This window comes from Hyla sarda, chromosome 5 (genome assembly GCF_029499605.1).
Source record: "Hyla sarda isolate aHylSar1 chromosome 5, aHylSar1.hap1, whole genome shotgun sequence".
Lineage (NCBI taxonomy): Eukaryota > Metazoa > Chordata > Amphibia > Anura > Hylidae > Hyla > Hyla sarda.
The window spans coordinates 176024396-176039347 of NC_079193.1; the positions used below are offsets into that span (position 1 = coordinate 176024396).

The 14952-nt window shown below is 43.5% G+C and overlaps 1 protein-coding gene across 1 annotated transcript in view; it reads left to right on the forward strand.

Annotated features, from left to right (window-relative positions):
• Nucleotides 1-476: 476 nt before the first annotated feature.
• GALNT1 (polypeptide N-acetylgalactosaminyltransferase 1) overlaps nucleotides 477-14952 on the forward strand; it is a 727984-nt gene continuing 713508 nt past the window's right edge. The window contains exon 1 of the mRNA XM_056520809.1: nucleotides 477-635. The gene's annotated coding sequence lies outside the window, so the exon portion shown is untranslated. The remainder of the gene's footprint in view (nucleotides 636-14952) is intronic.

Sequence of the window (14952 nt, forward strand, 5' to 3'; positions counted from 1 at the left end):
TTGTAAACCACTTTATTAGACACAAACAGTCTTACTTGAGAAAAAAATGACACAGGCTACTTTTGTAGAAAATACTTTTGAAATGCAAATTCATATGCAAATAAGATAGTACAGCGCATCCAGTAATGGCTCTGTAAAATAACACACTAGTAGAAAGCCACTTGTACAACATATTAAAGTCATCAATTCCTTCTGTTTTCCTGGTAACATTTTGCAGAAGCATAATGCATTGAAATCTCATTATCTCTAATGTCAGGTGCATTGTATGTAGGCAGAAAACCTGTACACCGATCTACATGAAGTCCCATACAATGTAAAATGACCATTATTACTGATATTTATAAATGTAATAAACCTGCAATTACTTAAGGTGCTCCTCGGAGACACCACTGCAGCCTGTTTCCCCTGTAGGTGGAGCATTAACATGATATTACTTAGAGCTATAGAGCAAAAGGCGGCTGTCAGCACTGTGTAAGGCTGCATAGGAAGCTGCTGCTGATGAGAATTTGGAGAAGCTACAGTTATAATCTTTGCAGAATTCTGTTTCAGGGAGGAAGATGACTTTCTGAGCAGTGCCTGAAGCTTTCTTCTAGAAGGATGTCATCACTCAGTGTGGAATAACATGTCACCCTTGTGTAAGCATACCTACTTATTCCTTTACTTTGCAGATAATCAAGTCAATGAAATGACTTGTCTTTGCTCTAATATGATTCTGCAAGCATCTCTGATTAATAATAATTCTGTGTCAATAATAACTGTAGGTTCGGACTGTAGTCGATACTATTGTGCACTGATGTGCTGTTAGTCGATGTGTGGCGGCTGCTGCCTATAAGTTGAATTGCTGTCTTTAGAGTTAATTTGTTCTGTAGCCTTGAGCTTTAGGTTCTTGAGATAAATCTCTGTCATAGGGTTTTGCTATTTTGTTTGTGGCTCTGTTTGATATACTGTTGCTTGTATTTTTGTTTTTACTCACTGTATACATTTGTCTAGGGAGCAAAGCTAAGTCTTGAAAAATATTGCCACATAAAGAGTTAACCAGATGCCCTTACTGTTTTCTACATCATATCTCCTATCTCCTCATTTGTAAATCGTATCCATAAATCTGTGATCTTGACATCTGGTAGTAATTCCACATAAACTATGTTGGCAGCATATACAGTGGTCCCTCAACGGACCATCATTTGTTGAAACCATCGTATGTTGAGGGATCCGTGCAATGTAAAGTATAGGACAGTGGTCTACAACCTGCGGACCTCCAGATGTTGCAAAACTACAACTCCCAGCCGTTTGCTGTCCGGGCATGCTGCGAGTTGTAGTTTTGCAACATTTGGAGGTCCGCAGGTTGAAGACCACTGGTCGAGGAAGTTGTACTCACCTGTCCCCGCAACTCCGGACCGTCACCGCTGCCCGGGATGTCGCCTTCCATCGCTGTCGCCACGTTCCCGTGGGGTCTCCGACGCTCCGGCAAGGCCTCTGCTTCCCCGGCATCCTCACTCTCCGTCGCCACTCTCCGTCGCCGCCATCACATCGCTACGCACGCGGCTTCTATTGGATGACGGTACGGCATGCTTAGTGACGTGATGACGACGATGGAGAACGCCAACGATGCAGGGGATCCCGAAGAGGACGTGCCGGAGCCCCGAGGACAGGTAAGTGATCGTCACCGGACCACACGGGGCACCGTAAATGGCTATCCGGTGGCAGCTGAAGAAGTCTGCGCTGCCGGATAGCCGTTCATGCGATGGCCCCGACATACAAAAGCATCGTATGTTGATGCTGCCTTCAACATGCAATTGCCTCTGAGAGGCCATCGTATGTTAAAATGATCGTATGTCGGGGTCATCGTAGGTCGGGGGGTCACTGTACTCTTGCCAGATATGTACTTTAAAGGGGTACTCCGCCATTAGACATCTTATCCCCTATCCAAAGATGTCAGATCGCCGCGGTGCCGCTGCTGGGGATCCCCGGGATTCCCGCTGCGGCACCGCGCTCTCATTACAGCACAGAGTGAGTTTGCTCTGCAAGTAATGACGCGCAATACAGGGGCCGGAGCATCGTTAGGTCATGGCTCCGCCCCTCGTGATGTCACGGCCCGCCCCTTTCAACGCCCCCTGCCATAGACTTGCATTAAGGGGACGGGACGTGATGTCACGAGGGGCGGAGCCCCCCGAATCCCCTGTATCGCCCATCATTACGCACAGAGCGAACTCGCTCTGTGCTGTAATGATAGCGCAGTGCCGCAGCGGGGATCCCGGGGCTCCCCAGCAGCGGCACCGTGGTGATCTGACATCTAATCCCCTATCCTTTGGATAGGGGATAAGATGTCTAGGGGCAGAGTACCCCTTTAAACTTTAAGTATGTCTTCACTTGTGACAGATTTGTTCCAGCCATTTCTGTAACTTTTCCATAAAGCTGAAATGCACATATTTCAGCAAAAACCCTATACAGAAATATGCAATAGATTTGAATTTCCCTAAATGTGTAAACATAGCCTAAATAGTATTTTATTTCAGTTACTCCTATTTTTTTTTCTTCAACCAATACCCATAATTCCTATGCAAATGTTAAAGAAAACCTTTGGTTCAACACTATGCAACTTGTTTCATTTGATATCATTGTACGTATGAACTGTTAAAGGTAACTAAAAGGCTTAGAAAATGTTAACTTATTAATTAAGTAACATTCTAAGTTATTTTAGCAATAGTTTTAGTTTGTTATATGTTCCCGTATGATACAATCCTGTACAATCGACATTACAGCTTTCATAATTGTTTCTGATTTTGTCTAATTCAATATAAAAGTTTGATATAAAATTGATCCGTTTTTTTAAGGTCTTTGGAAATGGGCGTGTTGCTAAACTTACAAATACAACATATTAGAAAAGAATATATATTATCTATGTATTTCAACCTGCTTCGATAAAATTTCCTATTGAAAATTCTGATAATTTAGTTTAGATGCTGGAAACAAGTATCTTGTCTGAGAATCCAAGTTTACTATTTCATGACGGCATGATGATGATGAATTTGGAAGACTATGATAATGCAGTCTTGTTGTGCAAACTATGCATGCTAAGGACATTTACTGTACCAATACTAACAAAATTAGGGGTATATGAAAAGTTGCCCAAATTAAATTGACATATTTAGGGCAGAAAGACCATTTGTGAAATGTAAACTGGGCTTTCCAAATTGTGGTTCCTTTTATTCTTCACCATTGATCCAGATTTGATCTGGGTGGTTTCCTCCTCCATGAGAACTAGATCATTTACCTAAAATAGACCCTCCTTCCTCTTTTCCAGCTGGACTACAATTTGCCTACCTACCTAGTCTCAAGGGTCATTGGAGAAAATAAACCTCTCCCCCTAGCCCATTATGTACCGTTAAAAGGAGTCTGGTGCCAGAAAGTTAAATTACTTCTATTTAAAATCTTAATTCTTCCAGTAATTAGAAGCTGCTGTATGCTCCACAGGAAGTTGTATTTCTTTCTGGATTTCTTTTCAGTCTGACCACAGTGCTCTCTGCTGACACTTCTGTCCAACTGGACAGTTTCTGACATGGACAGAGGTATCAGCAGAGCGCACTGTGGTCAGACAGAAAAGAACAATTCAACTTCCTCTGGAGCATACAGCAGTTGATAAGTACTGGAAGATTTTTTAATAGAAGTTATTTGCAAATCTATTTAACTTTCTGGCACCACTTGATTTATTTTTTCCACCGGAGTACCCTTTTAATGCTGGGACACCTTGGGATTTACCGATCACTGCTGCTTTATTCATTATTTAAAGAAGCTGTTAAAGATGGCCAAACACTGTAGTTGGCTATTTCTGTCAGTTTTCTTAGAACTCCGGGTTTCTCAGAAGTCAGTTAGGGCATAAGTTGTAAAATGAGACAAACCCTAGGCTTACTTAATGTGTACATGTCATTATAAAAGTTTTATAAGTTGGGTCTGAGTACTTAGACCCTGACTGACCACTGGAACAAGCAGGGAGAGAAGCACACGTACAAGCACTTCTGCCCTGTGCTCTCGGTCTTTGTCTCGGTTACATGACAAAGTGTCAGGAGAGGACACCCTAAGCGTGCATTCTACCCGACTCATTCTACTGATCAAGTCAAGGTTTGAACAATTTTTTTTATAATGACAGTGCCCATTTAAGAAGCTGAAAGCTACATTTTCCTTCTAGACTTCTAGCAGCCTGAACACATTATCTACTATATAATAGGTTTCTGTACATAATCCAGCACTACTTCCCATCCACAGCAATCTCCTGTAGATTGAAGAATCCCCTGCACTCAAGGGCAGACATAAGCCTGAAAAAGGATTCTCCAATAAATTAAAATGTCATGCTTTATTGATAATCTTGATACAATTGCATTACCAATGCAATTCTATCAAGATTAGCAATGAAATATGAAATTTTGATCTTTTGGAGTTGGAAGATTTTTATTTTCTGCTTTGTATAATTGTTTATTTCACCACGTCTGGTTCAAATTCATGATCACCTCTATGTGTGTCTTTAATGCAAATGCAGTTTGTGCTCTAAATGATCTAAAACCAGGGCTCAAGTTCGGCAGGAGTACATGGGAACAGAGTTCCTGCACTTTTTTCATAGCAGGAACACCGTTCCCATTAGAAGGAGTGCTACAGGACCAGCCCTTGAGTTCCCACACTTTTTTCCCAGGACTTGACCACTGTCTTAAACCTGCAACATAACATCTACTAAAATAAAGATATTTAGCAAATCCAAGCTGCGACAGAAAAAGGTGTCTTAAGATTGAAACAGCTAAAACTCTCATTGTTGCTTCAAATCATTCTCTCCTTACTTTTAATCCAAAAATGTTCACCAAAAGAGGTGTATTTTTTTGGTGCATGTAAGCCCAACCTCTTTACTAAGGCCACACATACTTTACACTTAGTAGTCAAATAGCAGGATTGCCCCCTTCCCCATTTAGTAGTCACATACTAAATAGTAGGCCCCCACCCCTGTTCCAGGCAAAGTGACTCATAAGAGCTGCTCAGTGCTTCATCTATCCAGACAGCCTGCAAGGGAGAAGCGGGGTCACTGCCACGCTGTCTGTTCTGCCACGCAGGAGGCTTGGGTGCAGAAAACATAGACTGACTGAAGAGGTAATATTTTCCTGATTCCACAGATGGCAGGGCTTCAGTTACAATCAGCGCTCAGAGCATAGGGACTGGTCACATGACATAATACTCATGCGGAGGGCCGACTGTTCAGGAAAAAACTTTGCACGATCTGTGACATTTCATTCCGTCTACGCAGGGAATGATGTGAGTCAGTAATTTTCCACAAGAGGAAACATTACTAACATAAGGGTGAAAACGGCAGCTGCATTAACCCATGGATCTGCTCATTATTGATACAGACGCTCACTTAGTAACTATAGCTGAGAAAAGCTGGGCAGGCACCAATGCAGGTTCGTAGGGATTAATATACAGGTGTATGGAGAGGAGAAGCGCAGAGATGTATGAATGAACTCCTGGGGGTGCTAATCAAATGTCCAGAATTAATGTATACAACACAATTGTAGAAAAAAGTAGTTTGCACTCACCCATTGGAGATATAAAATTTCTTCTTTATTAGGTGCTCCCTTAAAATATGCTGAACTAGAGGTAGAGAGATGCATTCAGCATAGGCTGACTGACCGGCCGAGGCAGGTACAAGTCAATAAAACCAATTTTGTTGCAAATTTAATAGTAAATTTGTCTCTGTGAGTATCCACAGGCTCCGTGGATACAAAAATTAAAAAAATTCAGCATTTATCTTGTGCAGCGTCCAGTTGCTCAGACATAATATACTAGGTTTATGTGGCTTTCTTTTCCCTGACCCAGTTTGTAGCAGTAACATACTCAATATAGCCCACAGCTTCACTTGAGCTTAAAGGGGTACTCAAGTGCCTCAGCGCCCCTTCCTATAGACTTGCATTGAGGGTGTGTGGCCCTGGCGCCCGCACTCAGCATTCAAAACAAAATGTTCCAAACACTGAGGCAGGGAAGTACCCCTTTAAAATAGTCTGACCACAGAGCATGAGCAAATTCCCATAGAGAACCTCTGCTGCTTCGGACAGTTCCTGACATGGACAGAGGTGGCAGCATAGAGCACTATGATCAGACTGGAAATAACCACAAAAGCTTCCTGTGGAGCATACAGCAGCTGATGAGTACTAGAAGGCTTAAGATTTTTAAATAGTCAATTTACAAATCAGTATTTCTCCCCCTTTGGAGTACCCCTTTAACCCCTTGGGGACTGAGCCCATTTTGACCCTAAGGACCAGAGATTTTTTGCAATTCTGACCACTGTCACTTTAAGCATTAATAACTCTGGGATGCTTGTAATTTGATTCAGAGATAGTTTTTTCGTGACATATTCTACTTTATGTTAGTGGTAAATTTTCATTGATACTTGCATCATCATTTCATGGTTAAAAATTCCAAAATTTCAAGAAAAATTTGAACAATTTGCCTTTTTATAACTTTGAAGCTCTCTGCTTGTAAGGAAAATAGACATTCCAAATACATTATACATTGATTCACATATACAATATGTCTACTTTATGTTTGCATCATAAAGTTGACATGTTTTTGCTTTTGGAAAACATCACAGGGCTTCAAAGTTCAGCAGAAATTTTCCAAGCAAATTTCAGAATCTGAATTTTTCAGGAACCAGTTCAGTTTTGAAGTGAATTTTAGGGTTTTTTTATGTTAGAAATACCCCATAATGAACCCCATTATGAAAACTGCACCCTTCAATGTATTCAAAATGACATTCATAAAGTTTGTTAACCCTTTAGGTGTTTCACAGGAATAGCAGCAAAGTGGAGGTGAAAATTCAAAATCTTCATTTTTTACACTATGTTCTTGTAGACCCATATTTTTTATTTTTACAAGGGGTAAAATGAGAAAATGCACCCTCAAAATTTGTAACCCAATTTCTCTAGAGTAAGGAAATTCCTCATATGTGTATGTCAAGTGTTCGGCAGGCGCAGTAGAGGGCTCAGAAGAGAAGGAGCGACAATGGGATTTTGGAGAGCGAATTTTGCTGAAATGGTATTTGTGGGGCATGTCGCATTTAGGAAGCCCCTATGGTAGCAGAATGGTGAAAAAAAAGACACGTGGTATACTTTTTGGGAAACTACACCCCTCAAGGAATGTAACAAGTGGTACAGTGAGCCTTAATACACAACAGGTGTTTGAAGACTTTGCATTGAAGTTGGGCGTGAAAATGAACATTTTTATTTTTTTTACTAAAATGCTGATGTTACCCCAAATTTTTCATTTTCACAAGGGGTATAAGGGTATTTATTTATTTTGCTTTTATGCCAGAACCGCTGCGCAAATCAGCAGTTTAGGCCTCAAATGTACATAGTGCGCTCTCACTCCTGAACCATGTTGTGCGCCCACAGAGCATTTTACTCCCACATCTGGGGTATTTCCGTACTTGGGAGAAATTGTGTTACAAATTTTGTGGCTCTTTATTTCCTTTTACCTCTTATGAAAATGAAAAGTATGGGGCAACACCAGCATGTTAGTGTAAAAATGTAAATTTTTTTACACTTACAGGCTGGTGTAGACCCCAACTTTACCTTTTCATAAGGGGTAAAAGCCCCCCAAACTTTGTAGCACAATTTCTCCCAAGTATGTGGCCCTAAACTGTTGCCTTGAAATATGACAGGGCTCTGAAGTGAGAGCGCGCCATGCACATTTGAGGCCTAAATTAGGGATTTTTATAGGGGTGTACCCAGATGCAAGCGTTTCACTTGCCTCCTCCACCAAAAATACTGTACATCAGTTTTCCCCAAACAGGGTGCCTCCAGCTGTTGCAAAACTCACCACATACCTGGACAGTCAATGGCTGTCTGGCAATACTGGGAGATGTTATTTTGCAACAGCTGGAGGCTTCGTTTTGGAAAAACTGACGTGCAAGACGTTTTTAATTTTTATTTGGGGGGGGGAGGCAGTGTAAGGGTGTAGTGTATATGTAGTGTTTTACTCTTTATTTAGGGTTAATGTAGTGTAGTGTTTTTAGGGTTCATTCCGCTGCAGCAGAAAATTTGCCGCATCTCCAACTTGAAGCGGGAAACTTGCTGTAAACCCCCGCCCGTGTGAATGTACCCTGTACTTTCACGTGGGAGGGGCAAAACTAGAAATCCCAGCATGCACTGACAGACCGTGCATGCTGGGAGTTGTAGTTATGCAACAGCTAGAGGCACACTGGTTGGGATTGGGAAACAATGAGTTAGGTAACAGACTACCGAAGTGTTTTCGCACCACTGTCTGTTTCCTAATTCAGTGTTTCCCAACCCATGTGCCTCCAGCTGTTGCAAAACTACAACTCCCAGCATGCATGGTCTGTCAGTGCATGGTGGGAGTTATAGTTTTGCAACAGCAGGAGGCAGACTGGTTGGGAAACACTGAGTTAGGAAAAAGACAATGTTTCCCAACCAGTGCGCCTCCAGTTGTTGCAATACTACAAGTCCCAGCATGCCCAGACAGCCGAAGGGCATGTTGGGAGTTGTAGTTATGCAACAACTGGAGGAGAACAATTTACATCTGGAGCGCTACAGTTTGGACACCACTGTATAGTGGTCTCCAAACAGTGCCCCTTCAGATGTTGCAAAACTACAACTCCCAGCATGCTGAGTGTGTCCAAGCATGCTGGGAGTTGTAGTTCTGCAACATCTAAAGGGCCAGATGTTACAGAACTACAACTTTCAGCATGCCTGGACAGTCTGGGCATGCTGAGAGTTGTAGTTTTGCAACATCTGGAAGGACAGTGGTCTCCAAACTGTGGCCCTCCAGATGTTGCAAAACTACAACTCCTTTGGCTGTCTGGGCATGCTGGGAGTTGTAGTTTTGAAACTCCTAGACACAGCATCACTTTACGGCAATCTCCACTGTTGCATCTGGGAAACCGCCACCGCTGCTTCCACTTGCCTGCGCCTCCTGTCAGCCTCCGGTCCGTGGTCCCTGGTCCCGGCGTAAAGCCAGGTAACCAGCGCCGGCGGTCCCCGCATCCACAGGCCCCCCCCCCCCCGCACATCGCCGCCATCTTCCCCCGCTCTGCCCACCCCTGGATCTCTGGGGTGAGATTAACATTCACCTGCGCCCTTGCCCTGCGATTCGCTGATCAGTCCTGATCGGCCAATGGCAGGGGATAGGAGGAGGTGGCACCACTGCCACCTCGCTCCTATCCTTCAGGATGATCGTAGCGGTCTCTGACAGCTCCGATAAAACCTATTTTCCCGGCTATCGGGTCATCAGAGACCCGATCAGCCCGGAATTGATCGGTGATTTGCATTGAACGCCGACATGGAGGGGTCTCAGGACCCCCCCAGGCATTTCTACGGGATGCCTGCTGAATGATTTCAGCAGGCATCCCGTTCCGATCCCCGTCTGGCTAGCGGCGGGGATCGAAATTGCCACGGGCGTACAGGTACGCCCTTGGTCCTTAAGTACCAGGACACAAGGGCATATCCATACGCCCGTGGTCCCCAACAGGTTAATATACTACAAGCCTGTATTGGAAAGGGGAGAGGATAGTTGTCCCACTTAAAACCATTTGATTTTTATCTAAGAATTCAGGCCGGAAACTAAATATATGTTAAAGCCCAGCAAGCTAAGTTTGCTTAGGAAACCTAGCTTTTCTGGATGCCTGTATCTTACTTAGTTTTTCTTAAGTGAGATATAAGTCCCCTGCTCATATAATGCATATATAGGTGAAACTCCAAAAATTTGATTGTATTTCATTAATGCAACTTAAAAGGAAAGGAAGCATGAAGTGTTCCAAAATCTGCTGGTAGACGGATGAGTTGACCCTGGATTTAATGAAGCCCAGTGAACCAACACCAGCAGATGACAGGGCTCCCCAAATCATATAATATATTGTGGATTTGGGGTTTTCATAAGCTGTAAGCCATAATCATCACAATTATAACAAATCACGGCTTGAACTATCTTGCTTTGCATGTAATGAGTCTCTCATATATTAGTTTCACCTTTTAAGTTGAAATACTGAAATAAATTAACTTTGCACGATATTCAAATTTTTCGAGTTTTGCCTGTGTATATATATATATATATATATATATATATATATATATATATATATATATATTTTATAATTGGTGTCTGTCAAACCAAAGAAAATCACTCACTGTATGATATGCATCTACAGAATGATCATATGATCATTTCATCTTATCAATTGTACAAAGCAATTAAAGCCAAAGTAATTTTAATATACAGTGCTAGGCCTATCCCTTATCTATGAGACAAACATGGAACATCCATCTTTATACAATATCATAAGCTAGATTTTCCCGCGAGGCTGTACATTTTCAGCAAAGTCCTTTCTGTCAGTAGCTTTATGTGATTCATTATATCTGTAAGCTATCTTGATGAATGTGACCTAAAGTGAACTAAAGATGAATATTGCTCATCTTGCCTGGTTCTAGTACTAGAGTTGAGCGCGAATATTCGAAATGCAAATTTTTACCGTGAAATCGGCACCTCGCGGTTTCGTGAATATTTAGGATATAGCGCTATATATTTTTAATGACGAATATTATTTTTTTTTGTTTGTTTTTTTCTTCACAGTACACATCGCAACAATGATGTGTACTGTGTAAAAAAAAAAAAGTTACCACCCCTTCCAGCTCGTGGTCCAAAGAAGGCTCCAATATTATTTACTGTGTGGAGCGCGAATATTTTGTATATGGGAATATGCAAATCTTTGCGAATATCGACATTTCCAGAGGACACTGATCCCTCGCTTCTTTTAGATTTAGATAGAGTAGGTTAGTTTAGCAGATAGGTTCTAGTGTATGGTATAGTGTTGGTTGAAAGATATAATCGAGCATGCGCACTATGCGAATTTCATTACGATTTTCACATGGAAAAAAAAGTGAACGAACAAAGCTAATATGCAAATTTCGCAAACATAGGATGAATATTCGTCCATATATTTGCGAAATATCGTGAATTCGAATATGGCCCCTGCTGCTCATCACTATCCAGTACCATATTCGGCAAATGGACAAAGCTCCTTTCTAGGAAAAGGACTCCCTTTCTCCTCCTGTTCTGGGTTCTCTCTTTTTTTTTTTTGCATAAATAATTTTTATTGAGATTTTATTTAATTGGTTGAATTTCATACATTTACAAAATTGCATCATACTTGCATGAAAAAGAGTATATATCTTGTATACTCTAGAAGGAACAAAAACACCCACTAAGGTAATTTAAGAAATTATTATTAATTCCAGCTTCAATTGAATTATTAAATCCCTTCAGACCCAAATATGAGCTAAAACATCGAGAAAGGGCTGAAACATTCCTCTTGTTTCATCTATCTTTGAAGAAGTCCTTTTCTCCTATCTGTCAAAAGCACTTCTTCAAAGAGAAATTAAGTGCATACTACGCCTAAATGCACAAGGCAGTCTAGGATGAAATGAGAAAGTAGGCCATAGCATTTTCATTTAAATGTACCATTGTATGAGGTTTGTTTTTAATTACAGTTTTTAGTGCACCAGTTCACTTTTTATAAAAACATACGCCCACCTACGTCAGTATTCAGGTGTATATCACCGGTACTGACATAGGTGTGGGAGTGGTCTGATGAAGTTATGCAGAGCGTATGAAACGGCTGTAACCACGGTCTAACTAACGGCGCACTGTACTTTACTGCTTATAATGTTTGTTCACATTGCACCTGGAATAAAGTAACTGTTTTCTGCTTCAGTAAGCTGTGAGTGCTATTCATATTTCTATTCTGGTGTCTTGGATTGCAGATTTGTTTGCTCGGAATTGAGCCCCCCATTGAGACGCAGAGTGTTTTGTGGCTCAACAAAAAGTTTGAGGATTGTGTCAGCTGTGCCGAGTAATGTTTCTTGTATAGACCTTCTTTCAGATAAGATCTCTAAAAAGAGCATGAATCCAAAATAATCAATTAATAGCACATCACACCGGAGTACTACTTTATATAGTGGTTAAAGGCAATTTACATAAAGTTAATGTGGGAGATTGATCGAATCTTGTGCAGAGGAAAAGTTTACCAGTTTCCATTAGCAACCAATCAGATTGCTTCTTTCATTTAAAGGGTCTATTCAAACTGTGATGACTCGCTCTTGCAGACAGGTGTGGTTGCAGTATAGAGGCACAGAAACAGGACTTTTCAAATCAAAGTTCAGTGTTTTATTCACACTTGGCAAACAGCAAACAGTCAAAGAAAAAGTAAAAAAAAGTCCACCTGCATTCCTTAGGTGTTTGTTCACACCTGAGTCCATGACATGCGGCATCAAACAAGTCTTTTTCAAGCCTCCAGGCACTCTGCTCACCAGCTTCCACACTCCACAAGGGAGATCTCAAAACTCAGCTCTCTGGCAGTGTGAGCTGCAACATACAAATCCCCCTCAGCTGGTGGAGCAGCCTGCCTTTAGGGCCAACAAAAGGCGGCCTGGATTGTGGGGAATGATCCCCACCCAACACTTGACCATTCCCAGTAAGAGGCCTCCAGGATTGGCTTTTAAGCCATACTACAGCAACAGTGTCAGTCTGCATCGCAGCACAGACACTGGACAATTATCGGCTCTTAAGTCACCAAGGCCAGGAGCCTTGGTGACACATACCGACCATCAACCACAATGCCCTTCACCTTCTCACAACAGTATTCTATGCAGATTTGATGTGCAGGATTTCAAGCTGTGTTCAGTCATTCAGTTTACTTTGAAATCTGCAGCAGAAAATCCTGTGCATCAAATCCGCGCAGAATACTGTACATGTGAATAGACCATTAAAAATGCCTTAGAAAAATCAAAGAAGCAATCTCATTGGTTGCTATAGGCCTATAGGCAACTGGTCAGCTTTACCTCTGCACAAATCGCTGAAGCAGTGGTTGAAGCTTTAGGGCTTCATACTCCTGTGGTTCTGGTGTGATCTCAATTCCAAAATATCGGAATGGGGAAGACATTAGCTGACTTATGACGGTTAATAGTAAAACCTTGTAAATTTCCTAAGGTCTCAATAAGTTGCACAGACTTTTACTGAGAGGGGCCTGTGTCTTCTAGAAACAGAAATGTATGATCTGCATGCAATGACACTTTATATTTAACTATTCCATGTTACGCCGAGTGCTCAGGGTCCCTGCTCCTCCCCGGAGCGCTCGCGGCGTTCTCCTCTCTGCAGCGCCCCGGTCAGAACCGCTGACCGGGAGCGCTGCACTGTCACTGCCGGCGGGGATGCGATCCACGTAGCGGGACGCGCCCGCTCGCGGGTCGCATCCCAATCTACTCACCTGTCCCGTTACTTGGCTGTCACGTCCTGGTGCGCGCGGCTCTGCTCTCTAGGGCGCGCGCGTGCCGGCTCTCTAAGATTTAAAGGGCCAGTGCACCACTAATTGGTGCCTGGCCCAATTAGTGTCTATTAGCTTCCCTGCTCCAGGTGTATATAACCCACTTCCCCTTCCTGTCAGCGCCGGATCTTGTTGCCTCAGTGCCTAGTGAAAGCGTTTTGTGAGTGCCCTTACCAGTGTTACCAGACCTTCTGCCGCTACCCTTGACTACGAACCTTGCCGCCTGCCCTGACCTTCTGCTACGTCTGACCTCGCCTATGTCTAGTCCTCCTGTACCACGCCAGTCTCAGCAGTCAGTGAGGTTGAGCTGTTACCGGTGGACACGACCTGGTTGCTACCGCCGCAGCAAGACCATCCCGCTTTGCGGCGGGCTCTGGTGAAAACCAGTAGCAACTTAGAACCGGTCCACTGGTACGGTTCACGCCAATCCCTCTCTGACACAAAGGATCCACCATCAGCCTGCCGAATCCTGACAGTAGATCCGGCCATGGATCCCGCTGAGGTGCCACTGCCAAGTCTCGCTGACCTCGCCACCGTTGTCGCCCAACAAGGACAACAGCTGTCGCAGTTGACCGCCATGCTACAGCAGCTTCTGCCTCTACAGCAGCAACCATCTCCTCCGCCTGCTCCTGCTTCTCCTCCGCAGCAAGTTGCCACTTCCAGACTTCGCTTGTCCCTTCCTGACAAGTTCGATGGGAACTCTAAATTGTGCCGTGGGTTCCTGTCCCAGTGTTCTTTGCACTTGGAGATGATGTCGGACCAATTCCCCACTGAACGGTCTAAGGTGGCTTTCGTGGTCAGTCTTCTGTCTGGAAAGGCCACACCGCTCTGGGACTGCAACGATCCTGCCACTGCTACAATCCAGTCCTTCTTCGCTGAAGTTCGTAGTGTCTTTGAGGAGCCAGCCCGGGCCTCCTCAGCCGAGACTGCTTTGCTGAACCTCGTCCAAGGGAGTTCTTCTGTAGGCAAATACGCCACTCAGTTTTGTACCCTCGCCTCTGAGCTTTCCTGGAACAATGAGGCCCTCTGCGCGACCTTCAAGAAAGGCTTATCCAGTCACATCAAAGATGTGCTGGCCGCACGAAAAATTCCTGCTACCCTATCTGAACTTATCCAGTTGGCCACACGCATTGATATGCGTTTTTCTGAAAGACGCCAGGAGCTCCGCCAGGAAAAGGACCTTGATCTCTGGGTACCTCTCTCCCAGAGTCCTCTGCAATCTACTCCTGTGCCTCCCACCGAGGAGGCTATGCAAGTGGATCGGTCTCGCCTGACCCAAGAAGAAAGGTCTCGTCGCAGAGAAGAAAATTTGTGCCTGTACTGCGCTAGTACCGAACATTTCCTAGTGGACTGCCCTATTCGTCCTCCGCGTCTGGGATACGCACGCCCGCACCCTGTTCATGTGGGAGTGGCGTCTCTTGGCATAAATTCTGCCCCTCCACGTCTGACTGTACCTGTGCGGATTTCTCCTTCCGCCAACTCCTCCTTCTCAGCAGTGGCCTCCTTGGACTCAGGTTCTGCAGGAAACTTTATTTTGGCCTCTTTCGTTAATAGGTTCAGTATCCTTTGTAACCCGTCTCATCAAGCCG